This window comes from Anneissia japonica, unplaced genomic scaffold (genome assembly GCF_011630105.1).
Source record: "Anneissia japonica isolate Jap-2015-1 unplaced genomic scaffold, ASM1163010v1 scaffold4476_len93949_cov137, whole genome shotgun sequence".
Lineage (NCBI taxonomy): Eukaryota > Metazoa > Echinodermata > Crinoidea > Comatulida > Comatulidae > Anneissia > Anneissia japonica.
In genome coordinates, this window is record NW_022735444.1 from 67,490 (window position 1) to 86,958 (window position 19,469).

At 33.3% G+C, this 19,469-nt stretch overlaps 1 long non-coding RNA gene across 2 annotated transcripts; it reads left to right on the forward strand.

Annotated features, from left to right (window-relative positions):
* Nucleotides 1–7,960: 7,960 nt before the first annotated feature.
* LOC117116621 lies at nt 7,961–12,256 on the forward strand. 2 transcript variants are annotated; one of them, XR_004446790.1, is made up of 3 exons: nt 7,961–8,126; nt 8,806–8,963; nt 11,172–12,256. It is a non-coding gene; the product is annotated as an uncharacterized LOC117116621 (long non-coding RNA). The 2 variants fall into 2 exon arrangements; XR_004446791.1 differs by having other exon boundaries at nt 8,818–8,963.
* The last annotated feature ends 7,213 nt before the right edge of the window (nt 12,257–19,469 follow it).

Genomic DNA, 19,469 nt, shown 5'->3' on the forward strand with positions numbered 1-19,469 from the left:
ATTAAAAACTCTTAACTGGCTGTAAATAGGAGTTACGATGCTGAAAACTGGCCATGTACCTTAGAGGTGGTTGATCTATTATCATATATTATTAAATTAATATATCTTTGCAATTGTAATACTAAATATGAACTAACTACCGGAGTATGGGTGTGTCCATTAATGCATTAAGATTAATGTGGGGTGGGGGTAATATTTATGCCAACAACTTTTTACCAACTGAATATATTTTGTTATCAGTAACGCTACCCTGGATACCAATCTACATGTTCCCCTGTTGTATAATAGTTTGGGGAAGCTACTACTAACTATTGACCAAATGACCTTACTAGGTGTGTGATGCCACACCCCCCCCCCAGGCCTGGAATCATTATCTATATCAGTACTGATATGCATATATTTGGCCTACTGTATACATATATATTGCATATATCCTTTTTATAAGCACTATAATATAGTTTAATTTTATACATTATATAATATAGGTCTGTATTATTACTTATTTTATATGTATATATATATACACCTGTCTCTTATACACATCTAGATGTGTATAAGAGACATAATATATATATATATATATATATATATATTAGATATATATTTATTTGTTATTACTTATCTATTTTATTTGTAATGATGTTATAGCACATAGCTAATTTATAAACTTAATTTATACATCTTGCATATATAATATTTATATATATACAGTATATATATATACAGTATATACAGTGTATATATATATATATATATATATTACATATTATATATTAGATATGTATTATTTGTTATTACTTATCTATTTTATTTGTAATGATGTTATAGCGCATAGCTAATTTTTAAACATATTGCATATATAATATATATTTATGTAAATATAATAAATTCACGGTGATGTATATGAAAATTAATATGCAACACCACTGACAATTACATAATACTTAAAAAAGCTAAAGTGTAAGTGGATACCCTGTTTTCAGCATTATTATTATTATATAGCTTTCAGATCCTTTTTCTTGTTCATAAAATGGACACACACATACTTCGTTAGTTCATATTTACTAGTTAATTATGTACCACATTTGCAAAAATATATTTATTTCATAATATATATTTATAACCGAGCAGCCACTTCTATTCTAAGCTATATCACCAGTTTTCAGCATCATAACTGCTATTTAAAGCCAGTTAATAATTTTTTCATTTATAACAAAATTTAATTGTGAATGCATAATATAGACACACCCACATATTTTCTGAGCCATAACATTGCATTGAATGAAGCTAAAATGTTTAAATATAATTTTATCTATATATCTAACTAATTTTATCTATATATTTAACTAACGTTTATCCATGTTTCAGTGGGACTGTATTATCAGTAGTCTCTCAGAAGTCAGTACCAATGGGTAGGCACTGATCCAGAGTTTACCCTTACTATCAATGGGGGTCCTAGAATGCGGGGGCGTAAGAAGAAAGCATAATTTGTGGTCGTTCTGCCGCTGGAAGACAAATTTTAGATGGGCGGGGTTGTCCGAGTTCTGATTTATGGAATGAATACAATCTGAATTCATAGTTTTCCCTGTTTTATTATTAAAACTTAATAATGATGATAAAGATGAGGAGGCAGCAACGGCATAGGTAAAATAAAAATAGTCATTGGGCGAGGATATTTGAAGTATATTTGTAACTGTGTGTTTGGGGTGTGGTAACTGCTGCATTTTAAATGGAGGCACTCTCTGGGGATTGGCAGGGCCATTTAGATGCCTTGTTGAGGGCAAGTTTTCTGGATGAGTGTGGCCTTGTCAATTGCTTGAGTGACGTTATTATACTTGTACCTAATTGTGTTATGTATAATTTTGAATGTCGTAAATTCCATGTTAACTTATTTTTGGATGCATCTTTATCATATAAGGTGTGTCACTGTTTCAAGGTTTAGTTTCCTAATGCATTAGTCCTGGCAATTTTCCAGGGTTGTAACAGTGGTTTTGTTGAAGCTGTTTTGTTGAAGCTCAGCAGCGAGTGCGAATCACAAATCAGGGTCAAAAGTGGAACGTGAAATTTGGATATGGTTTCGTAGTCAGATTTGCGAGAAAAACTTCAGCTACCCGTATTTCTTGACTGAGATGTCTGTGGGAGCTGTAATTTGTATGGCAAGGAGATTGTGCAACCCTTAGAAAAAAATTCATTTTTTTGGTGACGTCACACTCACAGTATAGTTAGCATGCATACGTCATAAGCTCGATTACGTCACCTTTTCCTGGTAAGCCAAACTTTTTCATGGATAAACAAACGCCACTGCTTTGCACATGGATGCCTTGTCCTAGCTAGGGATTATACAAGAGCCGCATTGTTAGCATTGTATAATACGTACAAGGTACCTCTGCAACTGAATTATTCTTAGTTATTTGTTATTGTTTTTTTAAATTTTATTTTAATTTATTTCTTTCGAAAGTGTACTTTCTATCACATATTATTGCATGGTCTAGTTAGAGGCCAAGGCCTAGCCCTAGTCTTATTATGTATGCCTCATCGTCATCCGCTACACAGTACATCAGTAGCGCCCCACCCCTCCCCCTCCCTATACAGTACAGACGTTTGCTGGGCAACAACGTGATTGAACCTTCCTTCACAGGTGTTCATGTATTGGCATCTAACCAGTTGTGTGTATTTCTTTGTGAAAATGAGTACCGCAGCGTACTCATTTTCACAAAGCATGCATCCCCTCTTGGATCGAAAGAGGGAACTTCGAAATAATTGTCTCCATATCTTCGCTAATTAAATTAATCACCGTAATTTAGCTTACACTTATGAATTTAGCTAGCGCTTAAAATGTACAATAATCATTTCACTACCTGACAAACTCCGAACTTTATTTATTTGGCCTACATAATTGTTTCATCTTGCTGTACTATATACTCCAACATCACTGGCGCATGGTAACAACCAACTGATACAGACCATTTCCGGTCACACATTACACTCCATAACACAGCACCTAGTTCCTAGTTCCGTCACCTCTGGGTGGTTAAGGGACTCTCTTCTATAATTACAGAGTCCTGGATTTCTATGGTATACTGACAGTTTACAGTTCTGGAGTTCTAAGAACACTAAACCGCATAATGTAATGAGTCTTAGCATTGCATCAGTAATGAACTTTGTTCAACTTTAACTCTGTGCATCCATGGAGGCCAAAAAGCACAGTGTTGTTCTTTGAGATTGTTCACATAAATATAATATAAATGATATTATAAGTCAGTCGTGACTTCATCACTGCAACTCCCAATGTTATTTGCGTATCCCCCACAGTCCACTGATTTTTCAATTAGTGGATGCATGGCTTGATTTATTTTAAGTCCGTGTGAAAAAAAAATCTTCATTTTTTTTCATCACTGCAAAGATATCGTGTAGTGTGTTTAAAATTGAAATTGTAATTGAAAATTACTTTCATGAAACAAGGTTCATTAGAACCCAAAGAAAGTTACTTTAAATTTGATATTAATTCAATATTAAGTATGAACAATTAAGCAGTTTCTTGAATCAATGAAATCTAAAAAAAACTAAGCAAACTGAACGTTTAATAGGAATATTCTAGACCTATTTTTAAAGACTCGAAGAACGAAATTAGATGTATGCCTACGGCCAGGTAGGAGGCCCTGTATCCGTACTGTACTGCTGATGTGTAGTTAACGCGTACTGCAGGAACACAAATAAGCACACACACAGCTAAATGTAAATATGCGCACAGCGTACTGATCATATCACTATAGCATTATGATGACTGCTATTGGTTATCAGTACTAACATTAAAAAGATGGCGAATGACTTATAAAGCAGTTAGTAGAGCATGCATCGTACACAAGAGGAAAATTATTACATTTTTTTTTTATAAGAACACATTTTATAAGAACACTGAGGCTAAAATTGCTTAAAAATTAAGAACAAAATAAGAACAAATTGAGGCTGAGGTAGAATGTCAAACTAGAAAAACCAAAAAATTATATCTGTACCTTATGTGCAGTAGGTGTGACTATGTAATACCCTCTATAATACAGTAGGGTACAGTTTAGGTGAACCTACCTCCCATTTGGGGGCCATTTTGTGCTGGCCTTTCATTCAGGGGCCATTTTTTGCAGGGCCACTTACACCTGCCAGTACAGTGTATATTTGCTGTACAATCGTAATTTTCTATGTTTGAAAAGTGTGTACAATAAGAACAAAATAAGAACATTTTGAACCTGAAATCTGTCAAAAAATAAGAACACTGAGCCTGGGAAAAATTTTACTGGTTCTTATAAAAAAAAAATAGTGTATTCTTGGTTAGATTTAATGCAGCCCTCAGAGATTTTTTTCAAGCATTAAATCAAATTTTTGTATATTAATCTTCCTATATTGTACTATGCAGAGCTCTACTAATTGCTTAGCAATTTACATTTATATAGCGCATATTGTTCAGTGCCTCTATGCGCTTTACATCAAATGATAAAACAAAAAGTATGACGATTTCACAATAACATGCAGTGGCAAAACAGTGCTAGGTTTCAAAGGGTCAACAATGCGCCCTCTGCCTTGGCTCAATTCCAGTCCCCTACCTAGTTGGCTGTATGACAAACATTCTAAACAGATAAAAAATTGAATTAAAAATTACTAGTGTACCGTACTCGCGCGAATAAGCGCCTGGGCGCTTAAAATATTTTTTGCACTTTTTAAGGGGCGCTTATTCAAAAGGGGCGCTTATTCGAACGGGGCGCTTATGAAAACAGAGTTGAAATTGAGGGGGCGCTTATGGAAATGGATGAAAATCAAGGGGTTCTTATGAGAACTTAAATTCAAATTTAAATTCAAGAGGCACATTTTGAATGAAAAAACGATTATATAAGGAAACCGCAAATTACGAATGGTGGTGCAGCAGAAAAGATAATCGTCAAGAGAGCATATGGCTTGTCATGACAAGAATGTTGTGAGTACAGTATTAGGCCTACATAACAGCAGAATAGCAGATCAAATTAGTGGTGGTGGTTAGCTTGTTGGCCATATTCGGCCGATTGAGATTAGCAGGATGGCATGATCATTGCATGTTTTCTTGAAAACTCAGATGAGAATGTGTTAAAGGTGCAAGTTGTCGGAAAAGAAGTAGGACTAGGCTATAGACAAATGTAAAAAGATGAAAGTTGGAAACATACTGTCTGTCCATGGAGCTCTCATCTGTCCAAAGATAAATATCCTCATTTTGATATTGACTACAGGAATGTGATTCCACTCCACACCTCAAATCATGCCAACATCCGCAGCCCCAGGATTGATGGGGGGGGGGGGGCGTTTATTTAAACGGGGCGCTTAAGAAAATGTTTGCGTTTATTCGAGAAGTGCGCTTATTCAAACGGGGGGCTTATTCGCGCGAGTACGGTACTCATTTTTTGATATCAAAGAAATTAACTGTTGTAATTTAATAATTTTTCTGAATGATTTTAGGATAATTAGGAGGTACTGGATTTAATGCAGGATATTATACTGGTCACCGACCTCACTCATTATCCACGCATCATCAAAGATTAGACAATTGCTCAAGGTATTCATTCAGTACCCCACCCCCTCACCCCCCCCAACCCGTACATAAATATGTTGATTCAAAATCATTCCCCATTGTTTTGGTGTTGTCAACTAAATTACTACAAATGTCTTACATCCAGATGGTTGCATTATCATTGGTCATAGAAATCTATTTTTTAAGTATCACTGGTTATTTTGAATCACTATTTTATGCATCTATAAAAGTATGTAAATGTTTCTAAATGTTTGTACACTTATGAACATGTTTAGAATTGTGAAAAACCCCTAATGCTTTAAGCTTTCAGTTGGTGTGTGGTGTATTTTAGGGGGTGCTGAAATGGGAGAATGAGAGTAAAAAAATAAGCACTTTTTAGAAAAACACAACGAAATTGGTGTATTTAGTCAGGCATGAATATTTTCCAGTTAATAATAAGAATCTGAATGTAGGTGTTTTTATTGGCAAGTGTCTAGATTGTTATTTCTTTTCAGTCCATTTCAACCGTTTTCTCTTGTTTTTCATCCTATTCTGTAATGACTACATGACTAATAGCTCATCCTGCCATATCTCAGAGCCAGGATGGGAAAAGCGAGACTATCTGCTTTGGCACTACTTAGTATTGAGCGTGCTGATTTTGATCATGTTATTAACTTATTTGCTGATGCAAAAGCACACAAAATTCAGTTGCAAGATTAAACAATGTTAAAAATTCAGAACCTTACAAGACTCTACTATAAGATAAAGTTAGAGATAAGAATACTAAGATGTATGCAATAAATACAACAGCCTTACAAATTAGGATAATGGTAAAGTTGTATACAAAGTTCTGAACATTGTAATGCAGTTTCAATAGTAAGAAACAGGTATGGCGCCAGGGCCCCTTTCAGGGATAGCTGCGCCCCCACCCCCCCCCCCCCCTCCCGTTCGTCCAGGGCATCACCCTTCCCCCTCGTCGAAGCATCGCGCCCCCACACCCGAACCTCGGAACCTCCTTGGGAAAATCTTGGCGTCATCCCTGGTAAGAAAGAACATACAAGAGCTAGAATAATAATAGTTATTCGGGTTTAAAAAATGTTATTTAGACAGTGCATGATATGGACATACAGTAAGAATATGCTTAAAGTCTATACAACCAATATCAATTAATTTCAAAATATTATAATTATTATTGGGTGGGGGAAAGGGGGGTGCAATTTTCTACTCTTTCCCCGTGTGCCATAACCTCTAGCTACGCCACTGCTTTCTGTGCAAGTTTGAGTAGGTGTTAAAAAACGAATTTTATAGGCATTTTATGGGTAGGTGTGTGATAACAGTGGTAAAAACTAAATAATAAATGTGGATTTTAAGGATGGAAAATTGGGTTAGGGTAGTGGAGGGCCAAATTGAACTGGGTGACTGGGTGGAAAACTTGGAAGGATAGGTGACCCTAGCCACCATAAATAAATAAATTCCTGGATAAAAATCCTGGAATTTAGTATATTCAGTATATTGCAATCCTAATATAGTCATGATGAGTCACATCATGACCATATATAACCATATAATGACTATATATGGACATGATGACATCACATCATGACCATATATAGGCACATCATGACTATATATATGGTCATGATGACATCACACCATGACCATATATAGGCACTTGACTATATATATGGTCATGATGACATCACACCATGACCATATATAGGCACATCATGACTATATATATGGTCATGATGACATCACACCATGACCATATATAGGCACATCATGACTAATATATGGTCATGATGACATCACACCATGACCATATATAGGCACATCATGACTAATATATGGTCATGATGACATCACACCATGACCATATATAGGCACATCATGACTAATATATGGTCATGATGATAGGCACATCATGACTAATATATGGTCATGATGACATCACACCATAACCATATATAGGCACATCATGACTAATATATGGTCATGATGACATCACACCATGACCATATATAGGCACATCATGACTATACATGGTCATGATGACATCACACCATGACCATATAGTTGCTATATATGGGCATATAATCATGGACAGAGCTTTCAGGTATATAGAAATTTTAATACAAAATGTCAAAAATATAAAGCAAATAAATTTAAAAGAAAGCTACAAAGAAAAAAATATAAAAAGCAATAATAACTATGGAGATGGTAAAAGCTACACATATTTTAGATGATCCTAGTAATGTTTTTTGGTTGATTTTGTTTCCGTAATCTTTTTAAAATTGTTTTTTATATATATATATATATTTTTGTTTTTATTTTTTACAGAGGGATATAAAAAGGAGATGCAAAACGTAGGAAACTGTTGCTGTGTTTACTTATGACAAGTCGGATCAGATCAGATGAAGGGATGGAAGACAACAAAGAAGATTGCTATACGAACCTATCACAGAGTTAAGAGGGAACCTGCCCTGTGGTCCAAGTTGAAAGTAGTGAATTCCATGAAATCCTCAGTGGCAGATTCAGGAATTTGAAGTAGAAAAGAAGCCCAGGGAGGAATCTCACAGATGGAGGGACTAGAGCTGAGGTAAGAAAATTTATGATTATGGCACCTCACGATGGGTGCAAATGGCACTCTCACACTTAAATTTGAATATAATTGTTTTTTTGCTCCCCGCCCCCTCATTTAAAAAAAAAAAATTTTGAAAAAGTTAGGGGGTGGGGGGGGGGCAGCCGATTCTCTCCCCTTGAATCCACCACCGATCTGTTAATGAGCTTTCATAACACGTTTAAATTTATTTTCTGCACATACTGATACCCATGGGCACTGACTTCCGTGCGTGAGACAACTGATGGTGAAGCAGTGAAAACCTAAATATTATGAATTTGCAGGAGATGTGTTTTTTTTCTGGAAATTCTTGCTTGCTTGTGGGAGGATGTCCCGATTACCGTCAGATTCACACAAGTTTCGGAAGAATTGGGACCCTCCCCCCCCCCTAAAGTTTTGAATTGTAGCCTGGACCATTATGTTTTGGTGTAAAAATATAGATTAATGCTTACATAATTGTAACAAAATATTTTGATATACTAATTTTATTGCCATCCATCGTTCTATGTCAGGTAACTTGATGGAATAACAAACCTGTTAATAATAATTTTTTTTTTCAAATTTTTTGAATTTTCTGTCCATATTCAAATATAATGTGACAAATGAATGAAATGCCAATATTTGGGCACATTTCACACAAATTTGTCACGTGTTTGAGTTTTTCTGACAGGAACTAACCTACCAGGAGTTCTTCACGCAAGGTGACCTGGAGAAAGCCATTGGCATCCCTCCAGTGGAGATATACGACAGAGAGAAGGCGTTTATTCCTGAATTGCAACTTAACTTTCTGAATCACATCGCAAGACCTGTATATCAGTAAGTTGATACTTTTTTATTTTTAGTATTTATTATATTTATTTAGTTAATATTTTCATATTTATTATAAGTATTTACTATTATAATTGTTTAGTTAATATGTTACTTTTTTTAAACAAAACATTTTTTTTTTACTTTTTAATTATTTATTTATTTATTTTACTTTTTTTTGCTTTTAATTTTTTTTCTGTTTTAATAGATAACCCCTCACAAACCTCCCCTACTCACGTCTACCAAATCAATCCCCCAGTTTTGCCCCTCCCCTCAGAAAATACATTGTACAGCTGCCATATCCACCTCTATCTATTTAATGATAAGATTCATGGAATAAACTGGTAGTCTAAAAGTTACCATAAAGATAGAGTGACAGTGTGCCATTTTGCAAAAGAAAGAAAAAGATGTTAAGAACCGCAAGTCTAGTGATCGATTCAGGCATAATAGACAGCCTTGTCATCTTTTACACTTTAAAATTTCCGTTGATTGTATAAGCACCTGACTTTATTATACTCCAAATCATTTTCGTCGTAATAAAGGAGCAATAACGTGCTGGGAAAATAGTTTTATGAGTAAACTGATTATGTGAAATGCAGATATAAACAATAGATTACATTGTGTTCATTAACCAAAGAGAGGTTAAAACGCTGCTGCAACGTTATGGAATACTCCCCAGAGAGCTTGTGTTTGTCGCTCAAACCAATCCCAAGGTAAAAGACTTAAAACTATGCAAAACAACCGCCAAAGTTATACGAAAAACAGAAGAGATTCTAGTAGTCAAGCCTTGCACAGAGATAATCTTGATAAGCATCTGTTTCAAAGTGAAGCCATCACTATGTTCAAAATTATCAATAATTTGGCACCAGCTTACCTAAATTGTAGATTCAATATTAAAGAAAGTTCTTATAACACCCGATCTAAAAACCAACTAATACTTCCTAAACCAGATTATAACAGATTATAAAAAAAACGTTGTCTTTCCTACAGAGGTGCAAATTATGGAATGAACTAAGTGATGACCTCAAAACTTCAACTACTCTTTCTAACTTTAAATGTAAATTAAAAGACAAATAAATATTTTTATAGATACATGCTAAAATCTAATTAAGCTATATTTTGTTTTTGAAAGGATATATTCAGTAGCCTACATTTAATAAGCAACTCAATATATTATCTTAGATTAGCACATTTTTGTGTATTACAATAATTTTTCGTATTTTGTATTTTGATGTTTTAATTTTTGTTTCCTAATTTGGTTTTTATGTTTCCTTGTATTTTCTGTAATTAATATTATTCTTTGTTTAAAATTAAGTTTAATTATTATGTCTGTTACGGCATTGATGAAAAACACTACTGAGGTGATGTTTATCGTGGTTAAATAAAGTTGTTATTATTATGTATATTAAAAAGGGTGTTTAATCCAGTGACCAGGGATAATGTGTAGTACACGAGGCTATTATTACTACACACCTTTAATTACTATTATTATCACCATCATCATCATTATTATTATTACTACACACCTTTAATTACTATTATTATCACCATCATCATCATTATTATTATTACTACACACCTTTAATTACTATTATTATCATCATCATCATCATTATTATTATTACTACACACCTTTAATTACTATTATTATCACCATCATCATCATTATTATTATTACTACACACCTTTAAGTACTATTATTATCACCATCATCATCATTATTATTATTACTACACACCTTTAATTACTATTATTATCACCATCATCATCATTATTATTATTACTACACACCTTTAATTACTATTATTATCACCATCATCATCATTATTACTACACACCTTTAATTACTATTATTATCACCATCATCATCATTATTATTATTACTACACACCTTTAATTACTATTATTATCACCATCATCATTATTATTATTATTATTATTATTATTATTATTATTATTATCATTTTTTTGTGGGGGGGGGTTTCTTATTACTGTTAACATTTTTATCATTATTATTATTATTACTATTAGTTTTATTGTTATTGAACTTATTGCTATTATTATTTTTATTATGTTATTATTATTATTTATTATTATTATTATAAAATAAGGCATATAATACACAACAGCAGTTCTTTTGAAAACTATCTGCAAAACCATCTTTTTTCGTACAGAGTACAAAAGAAATTTTTATTTGTTTTTTGCAAATGTTTGTAGGATTCTTGCCGACATATTTCCTGAAGCACAAGTTCTTTTAAACACGGTGGATGGTAACCGAAATATGTGGATCAAGCTCTCCGAGACGAAAGCAAGCAATGACGCCTCAAAGCAGCACAATTCTCTTGATTTCTTTGACATGCAATTCCATAGTGAAACGCCCGCTTTGATTCCAGAAGAAAACAAGGAAAGGAAAAAGCAATTAAATCCTCCGAAAGATAGTGCCATTCTGTGCTGTGGCTTCACACCCCATTGGTTGATGTATACTCCCTTAGTTTACTGCCATTCCATGCTGTGGTTTTACCCACTTGATGAATGACTGATGTAGGGTAAAATGATATAGACAGGGCAATGCTTGCTTTATAACACATGTTTAGAGCTTGTTATTCACTTCCCCCAACAATCGTCAGTTTATGCGATTCTACGGAGAACTCAACGCCATGACGTGCACGCAAGGGATTGTTTTTAATGACTATCCGTTCAAACTGCCAACGACAATCAGCAGACGACGGCATCGCTTCTTCTAGCCATCCACAGAGAGTGGAGTTGGATTCATCGGCCGATGGTCTTACAACTGCCGTACGACACATCAAGTTTTATAGGTAGCCAATACCATCAAGATGTGTACAAAATCCAGAGCACCAAAATTCAGTGGACCTTTCTCATTGGTCAGTTTGATTGACGCCCTGGAAAGGCCCATTATCACTGTCTTAAGTAACCTATCAAGTAAAATGATAAAACATGGGATTTATATATGCACAGTTGTATATTGTTCAGTAAAATGCAAGACATATAACAGTAATATGACAAATTGTATTTATTTAGATACACTGTATTGGATGTATGTGATTTGGGGTTTTGTTTGTACTGTTGCTGATAATAGTGATGATGATGGTGGTGGTTATGGTGGTGTTGATTTCATTATTTTATTTTTCAGTTCTTTCATTTGTATTTATTTAGATTTTAAAAAAAGAATACCACACAGCCTGATACACAGATACAAAACTCAGTGAGCTGGAGGGGCAGAGCCTTCAAATTGAAGTTAGCTGCTTAATAATAAGAAGTAAACACACTATTCTATTGGTTAAAACAAACTTTTTCCTACCAACCTACCCTTTTTTTGGATTTACCCAAAATGTGGCCCCAGCACAGGAATTTTTGTTTGGCCTATTGGTAGTGGTGGTGATTATGAAAGGTGTTGGTGTCTGTTGCTAGGATGATGTTGATGTTATCCAGTACTATAGTCTCCTTAACCAGGTTCTTATACAGGACTCCCTCTATTTAAAGTTCAACTCTAATTCTGTGGTCCCTAATTAGCAAATGTCTGTTACAGTATCTTTATTATTATCTATATTATTGGAGACCAAAGCTGCTGAAGACAGTGGCAACCCTGATCCCAACAATGGTCTTTAAGTGGAAATATTCTTATGCAGGTCTCCCTCTAATTAAAGACCACCTCCAATTAAAAACCACTTTTCTGTGATCCCAAATTAACAAATGTCCGTTACAGTATTTTATTTTTCTAATTAGAGACAAAAGTTGCTAAAGGCCATGGAAACCCCGGTCCCAAAAGTAGTCTTTAATTGGAGGGAGACCTGACATTCATTATTGTGTTGCACACTAATTGCCCACTCCATTTTTTAAATACATCATTTATTTCTGTTTTTAAAAAATAATTTAAATGATTATATAATACAGAAAATGTTCTTAATGTTATTAACAAGCAAAAACATTTATCAAAAAGTTTTTATATAGTTTGTTTATGTTTACGTTCGTTATCCATATATAATATAAACATCCTTAAATTTATATTGCATAATTGGCTGTATCAGCATTATTCGATTTTAATTCCTGCATATCAAGTTTATTTCTATTTATCATTACACATAGGTCAATAAAATTGAGTTAAGCCCTTTCCAGCCTGCATGTGACATATCTATATATGGTAATGATGACATCACATCATGACCATAATAGGCACATCATGACTATATATGGGCATACAACAGTTTTTTGTTGTACTTCAAAATTTGTCTGTGCTTATACAGTGTAGCACATATATGCATTTATAAATGCAAGCATTATATTAAGCAATGCCCAATAATTTATTATACAATTTTGTAAACAGTAAATCATCTAAATGTATTTTGTGTCAAAGGTTATTACATAGGTGTAGCATTACAATTATATCGAAGGAAATATAACATGTAATATAAAATTATTTAATAATATGTAACATGATAATGGTATATTATGTGATATTTAGTTATTTATTATATCTTTATTAGATAAGCATTAATTATTATTGTTTTATATTGTATTTTCCTTTTATATTCTATTTTATTTTATTTTATATTTTTTAAAGAATTTAATACCTATTTTCTGTATAATAATTTTATTGAATTTATGAAAATCCATGGTAATATGTATATTATGAGTATTTTGTAAGTTTATTTTTTAATAAGTTTTCACAAAGAATGACTTGAATTAGATCATACAATTGCATCAGTTGTCAATCTGCTTCTCTGGATAATAACTTTTGTAGTGTATTAAATCTTTTAGTGTTAATTTTCTTGTTGACTGATAATTAAATATAGAAACCTCTGTGTATATTTTATTTGATAAACGCACTATACAAGCCATATCATCAGCATTTAATTGCAAATGTTCCATGTTCAATTGAATATGTAGTCATTGTTGAATGTAATGCATGGTGTTTGTATATAATTTTTATAAACAAACTGATGGTGTCTCAATGGGTTCGCCTCTTGGCCCAGTTTTAGCTAATATTTTAATGACTGAACTAGAAGAGTCTATTGTTCCTAAACTTATTGAATCAGGTACTATTAAGTTTTATACTCGTTTTGTTGACGACACGCTAGTATTAGCTAAGCCCAATGATTTCCCACAAATTCTAAGCTACAATGCTTTTCATAGACAGATCAATTTTACTTTTGAATCATTTGAAAACAGTGACACAGTACACTTTCTGGATTTACAATTTAACAACAGTGTAGGAAGTATGAGTATATACACATCTAGATGTGTATAAGAGACAGGACTACACTACACATACAGGTCAATATGTCCATTATGATAGCTTTGCTCCATGGAACCATAAGATCTCCTGGATTCGTAGTTTAGTTTCTAGAGCCCACAGATTGTGTACTCCTGATACACTTCAAACAGAGCTTAGTAACATCAGGAAGTTTATGTCTTGGAATGGGTACCCTTTAAAAGTTGTTAACAATGTACTTAAGAAATTAAATGAACCTAAATGTATACATAGGCCTACTGATGATAGCTTGATTAAGATTTGGGTTAGATTGCCTTATCTAGGAAAACCAGGTGAGTTCATTTTACGTAGATGTTTAAATAAGATAAAGAAACACTTAATTAAAGAGGTAAAATTCTTAACTTTATGGCAGTATAAAAATGTTTCTCATTTTATATCTACTAAGGATCAAACCCCTAAGGAGTACAGAAGTTCTGTTGTCTATCATTTTAAATGTCCAGGCTGCAATAGTGATTATATTGGTAAGACAGATAGGTGCTTAATAACTAGACATAGGCAAATTCATCGTTTCTGCGTAAGCCGTCATGCACACGACGCACCCTGTCTCTTATACACATCTAGATGTGTATAAGAGACAGCTTGAAAATGATAATGTCGTCTGTAATGTAAGTAATAAATTAGGTTTAATATTTTCTAGTACTAACATTATTGACAGCTCCCGAAACTGGTCTATCCTATTGTTTAAAGAAGCGTTCGCTATACGTAGACTACACCCTTGGCTTAACAATGGGCTCAGAGCTTCAAAAGAGCTTTCTTTGTTTTTGTAGGTATCTTTGATCATTAGAGTAAGAATGCTTTGATCTTTTGTTTAAATCACTGCTATGTCACCTACTAGAGGTAATGTTTTGATTGGTTAAACACTTTTGGTACTAGTGCATATAAGCTTGCTAATATGGATAATTTTTTCATTCCTGATGATGACATATTTAATGTCGAAATATTGAATCCCAACACGATGGCGTGTATTTCAATACTTGGAGTATGTATTATACTTTCTTATCGTGTTTGTATACATGGTCCATGTTCAGTTAACACGGTGTAGACCATGTTTTATTGATTGGATGGTCTAAGTGAAAACCAGGAAGTAATCGACAACTTTATCTGCATACAATGACAATAGAATGAGCGGTCCCGAAGTGAGTAGATATTTGATGAAATGTGTTATAAAAATGTATTATAAATAAATATATTTTTGAATCTTGAATCTGTTTGTGTATAGTTTACTTGAATCCTAATGGAATCCAATTCTTAACTTCGGATAAATAATATTGGTCATCCTGAATCTATTTATTTATAATATATTTTACATTAATGCAATCTCCTTTACCCAATTGTTGTACACTTAAATATATTATTTAAAAAAAATAACAAACAAAACCACTAATAACTCACAGAATGAAATCTGAACTGAAAATTTTTCTCTTCCGTGGGAGTCACACCCACATTTATTTCAATCTTATTTGAAAGAGCTGTATATATTTTTTGAATTTTTCATATTTTTAATATACATAATTTAAATAGATAAAACCTATTACATTACAATATAATAATAATTATGTGATAATGATAACAATAATAATTAGTACAATTTTTTATATTACTTATAACATAATAAAGTAGTAATTTGAACAACAAATACTATAAATTTTTCCTTTTTATTATTTACAATTTTTTAAAGTTCATTAGCCGTTATGTGGTGTGCCTTGAATATTTGAAAATAATAGTCTCTCGAGGAAATGTAACATATGTAGTAAGTGTAGTAGGAACATTTAAATGTCATGGTTGAACGCGTTTCTGCAGACGTCAATTACCATCATTCAAACAACTACCATTATAAAAACAACAGTTAAAAAACATACGCAAACGTGTGTTTGTAGGGCAACACCTGTGTTTGTGTGTCACACATATTCAAAACAAAATTTAGATTAAAGTAATCCGAAATTCCGAATTAGTAATCCGAAATATATATATACTGTCTCTTATACACATCTGTGTTTATATCGAATTAGTAATTCAAAATTTCGGATTACTAAATCAAAATTTCGGATTACTTTAATCTGAATTTCGGATTAGCCTACTAATAGGCCTATATACTTAAGTGATTCAAATAGGCTTTCGTAACAATTAGACTACACTTCAGTAAAAATTTTGGGATTTTTCATTGCATTCGTTAAAATAATAATTAAAAAGTAATAGTAATAGGTAAAATAATACGTTTTCACTTTAGTGTGATTTTGAAAATAACAAAATAGGCCTAAAGGTTATAAGGATATACGCACGCTCATAGCCTATATATCCTCCCTGGGATCGATTCTTGATTAACCATACATTGTGACATAGTAAAACACAAAGTAGGCCTAATTCGTGCTGCCGATTTAATTAAATTGCGTCGATATTTCCTGGGTATTGATAAATGTGTCTATTCCCCGCACAGTGCTAATATTGGCAGACATATGAGCAATGCCAACTACATATTATTCCGGCCCTTTGCAGACCATTTAGTGGCGGCTCGGGCGAAATATTCCCCCAGAAAATTTTCATCCCAACCCTCCCCCTTCCCAGAGAAGGAGAAAAAAAAAACAACAATTTGTGGGGAGAAATAAAAGTTTCAATGTTCCCTGATATTAGTAAACAATCTGTATTTAAAATCATTTAAATAAGCCTCTGAAATTACTAAATTGTTATATTTTTTTAGAGCTCCACCCCTGGACAACTTTCAAAACATTTTAGTCGACACTTGATCACGCACACTTTGCTCTTGTCGGGGACCTTTCCCCCGCCCCCAAATTGTAGCTTGCCTCCTCACATGCCTCTCCGATTTCAGACGCTGCCGCCGCCACTGAGACCATTATTACATCCCCAGTTCAGTAACAGATACCGTACTTCCCGGGTCTAAAGAGACAAGAATATCTGTACATCCCAGGCGTAGTCCTAGTTGAGTCCCCATGGCTCGGGGGTGGGGGATGTGCTTTATAAATAACAACTATGCCTATTTCTGATAAAACGTGTCTGTTCATATCACTAATGCTATTAGGCCTACTATAGGCCTATGCCAGATATCTCCCTTGTTGCGGGGTTCAAGTATTGCCCGGGGTTTCCCCTTGTTGCAGGAAGTAATACTGTATATGCAAGGGTATCCCTTGTTGCAGGATTCAAGTAATACTGTATATGCCGGGCCTCCCCTGTTGCAGGATTCAAGTAATACTGTATATGCCGGGCCTCCCTTGTAGCAGGGTTCAAGTAATACTATGCCCAGGGGTTTCCCTTGTAGCAGGATTCAAGTAATTCTCTATTCTCGATTTTAAAAATCAGGGCTTTTTTCACAAATATGAATGAAGACTTTATGCTATTATAATAAAAGCAGCTACTTTTCTACCAGCTTACTCCTATGCATACTGTTTTATTAATGCATTTTAATTATTTATTTAAATAAATTTCATTTTCTGGTTTTAAACATTGCATATATAATTTACTGTTTATTAAAGTACATATTCTTAAATTTTTGCATGACAAACATTGGGTTATTGTTTATAGACTTAGTAAATCAATACAAGTTTGCATATTGGAATGCTTTGTGTTGGGTTTTATAACTTTTTGATATTTGCAGACTCATTTAATTTACCTTGGCAGATCTATGTATTTTGTGTGTATGTATTGTATATAAATTGAGTGTAATAAATAATTTTATCTGTAAAATACATTTGTTTAGTATGCAGTAATGTGATGTTAAGTGCCTCTAATAAATGCTGCACGTAAGCACTGCTCATGAATAAGTACGTCCCTGCACCCACAGCCATGAAAACATCGAAAATGTGTATCAGATATGAAACGATTTGCATGTTTTTATTATGCCTGCCGTCTCCACCGTATCTCAAGAGAAAATCTTAATTTCTTCCTGATAAATGCTAATTGTTCATACCATTGTTATAATAAAAGGCGTCATAACACTCTTAGTGAATTTTATTATAAAAGTAGTTCTAGATTTAATTTTCTCCAGGTTTAACAAACATAGGCTGTATAGCCATAAAGGTGTAGTTGAATTCGAAGCCTATGTGCACTCCTTCCATTTAATGTCATTTTATCGACTGCATTGACCAATTGAGGAACGGTTGATAATGGATTACGAGGGCTCCTTCAAAGTGGAATGTGAACACAATAACGTAGCGTGTTATTACTACTGTAATTTAATTCGAATTCTAGTACCATTTTACTTTATCATTTCAGAGTATTTAAATGTGCAGTTTGTAGAGTCCGGCTGTGGAAAATTTTAGGGAAAATTGTGTAAATAAAAAAAAAGAAGTGGTGCCATGCAAGCTCACTTGGGCTGCACAACCATTGTTTGGCTTTATCATCATTGTTATCACAAATTATATGTTGGGATGTATTCAATATTATCAATGTAAATAAATAACGGTTTTCTCTGATGATAAAGTCTTGTGTTTCCATGGATGTAATCAGTCAAACCTGTCAATTTAAACAAATTAAATAATTTCCTCTTTTAATATTTCATCAAAACTCTAACATGAATAATTCAACCAATAAGAGCATAATTGACCAATCAGAACCGTCAATACTACCTTTTAATACATTGCTGCGTAAACCAGAATAAGTAATCAGAACCGATAATTCTTTACTTAATGTAATAATTGATCCGTATCCGTAAGCCAATCAGAACCGCTAATACTTTACTTCCTAATACATTGCTGTGTCAAGCCAGAACAAGTTGACCAATCAGAGTCGTTAATACTTGACTTTCGTAATTATATTACTGTGGAAGTCAGAGCAAACCCGACACTTATTATTCTGGAAGCATCAGTTACACATTAAAAATTACAATACATTAACCGCAACCTGAATAGAAGAAAATGGCGTCACCAGCATACACATAGTAAGTGTTAACAGCTATATTGTTTCTCTTATTATTGTTATTAAGTGTGCTTGTATGCGCATAGAGTACTGCTAGAAGTTTATTTTGATGTTTTTGACAATAGCAATAATAATATTAATCTTAAATATGAATTGCTTTGAAAAGGTGCGCTTTATAACCGCAAGGAAAAGCGCAATATTAATTAATTATATGCTTTACACCTGATGAGGGCCTATGACAGACGTTTGTGGCATCTTCCTTATTAAAGTATTTCAAATTTATACCTTGTTCCCGAGTTTTATTAATATATATATATATATATATATATATATATATATATATATATATTTATATT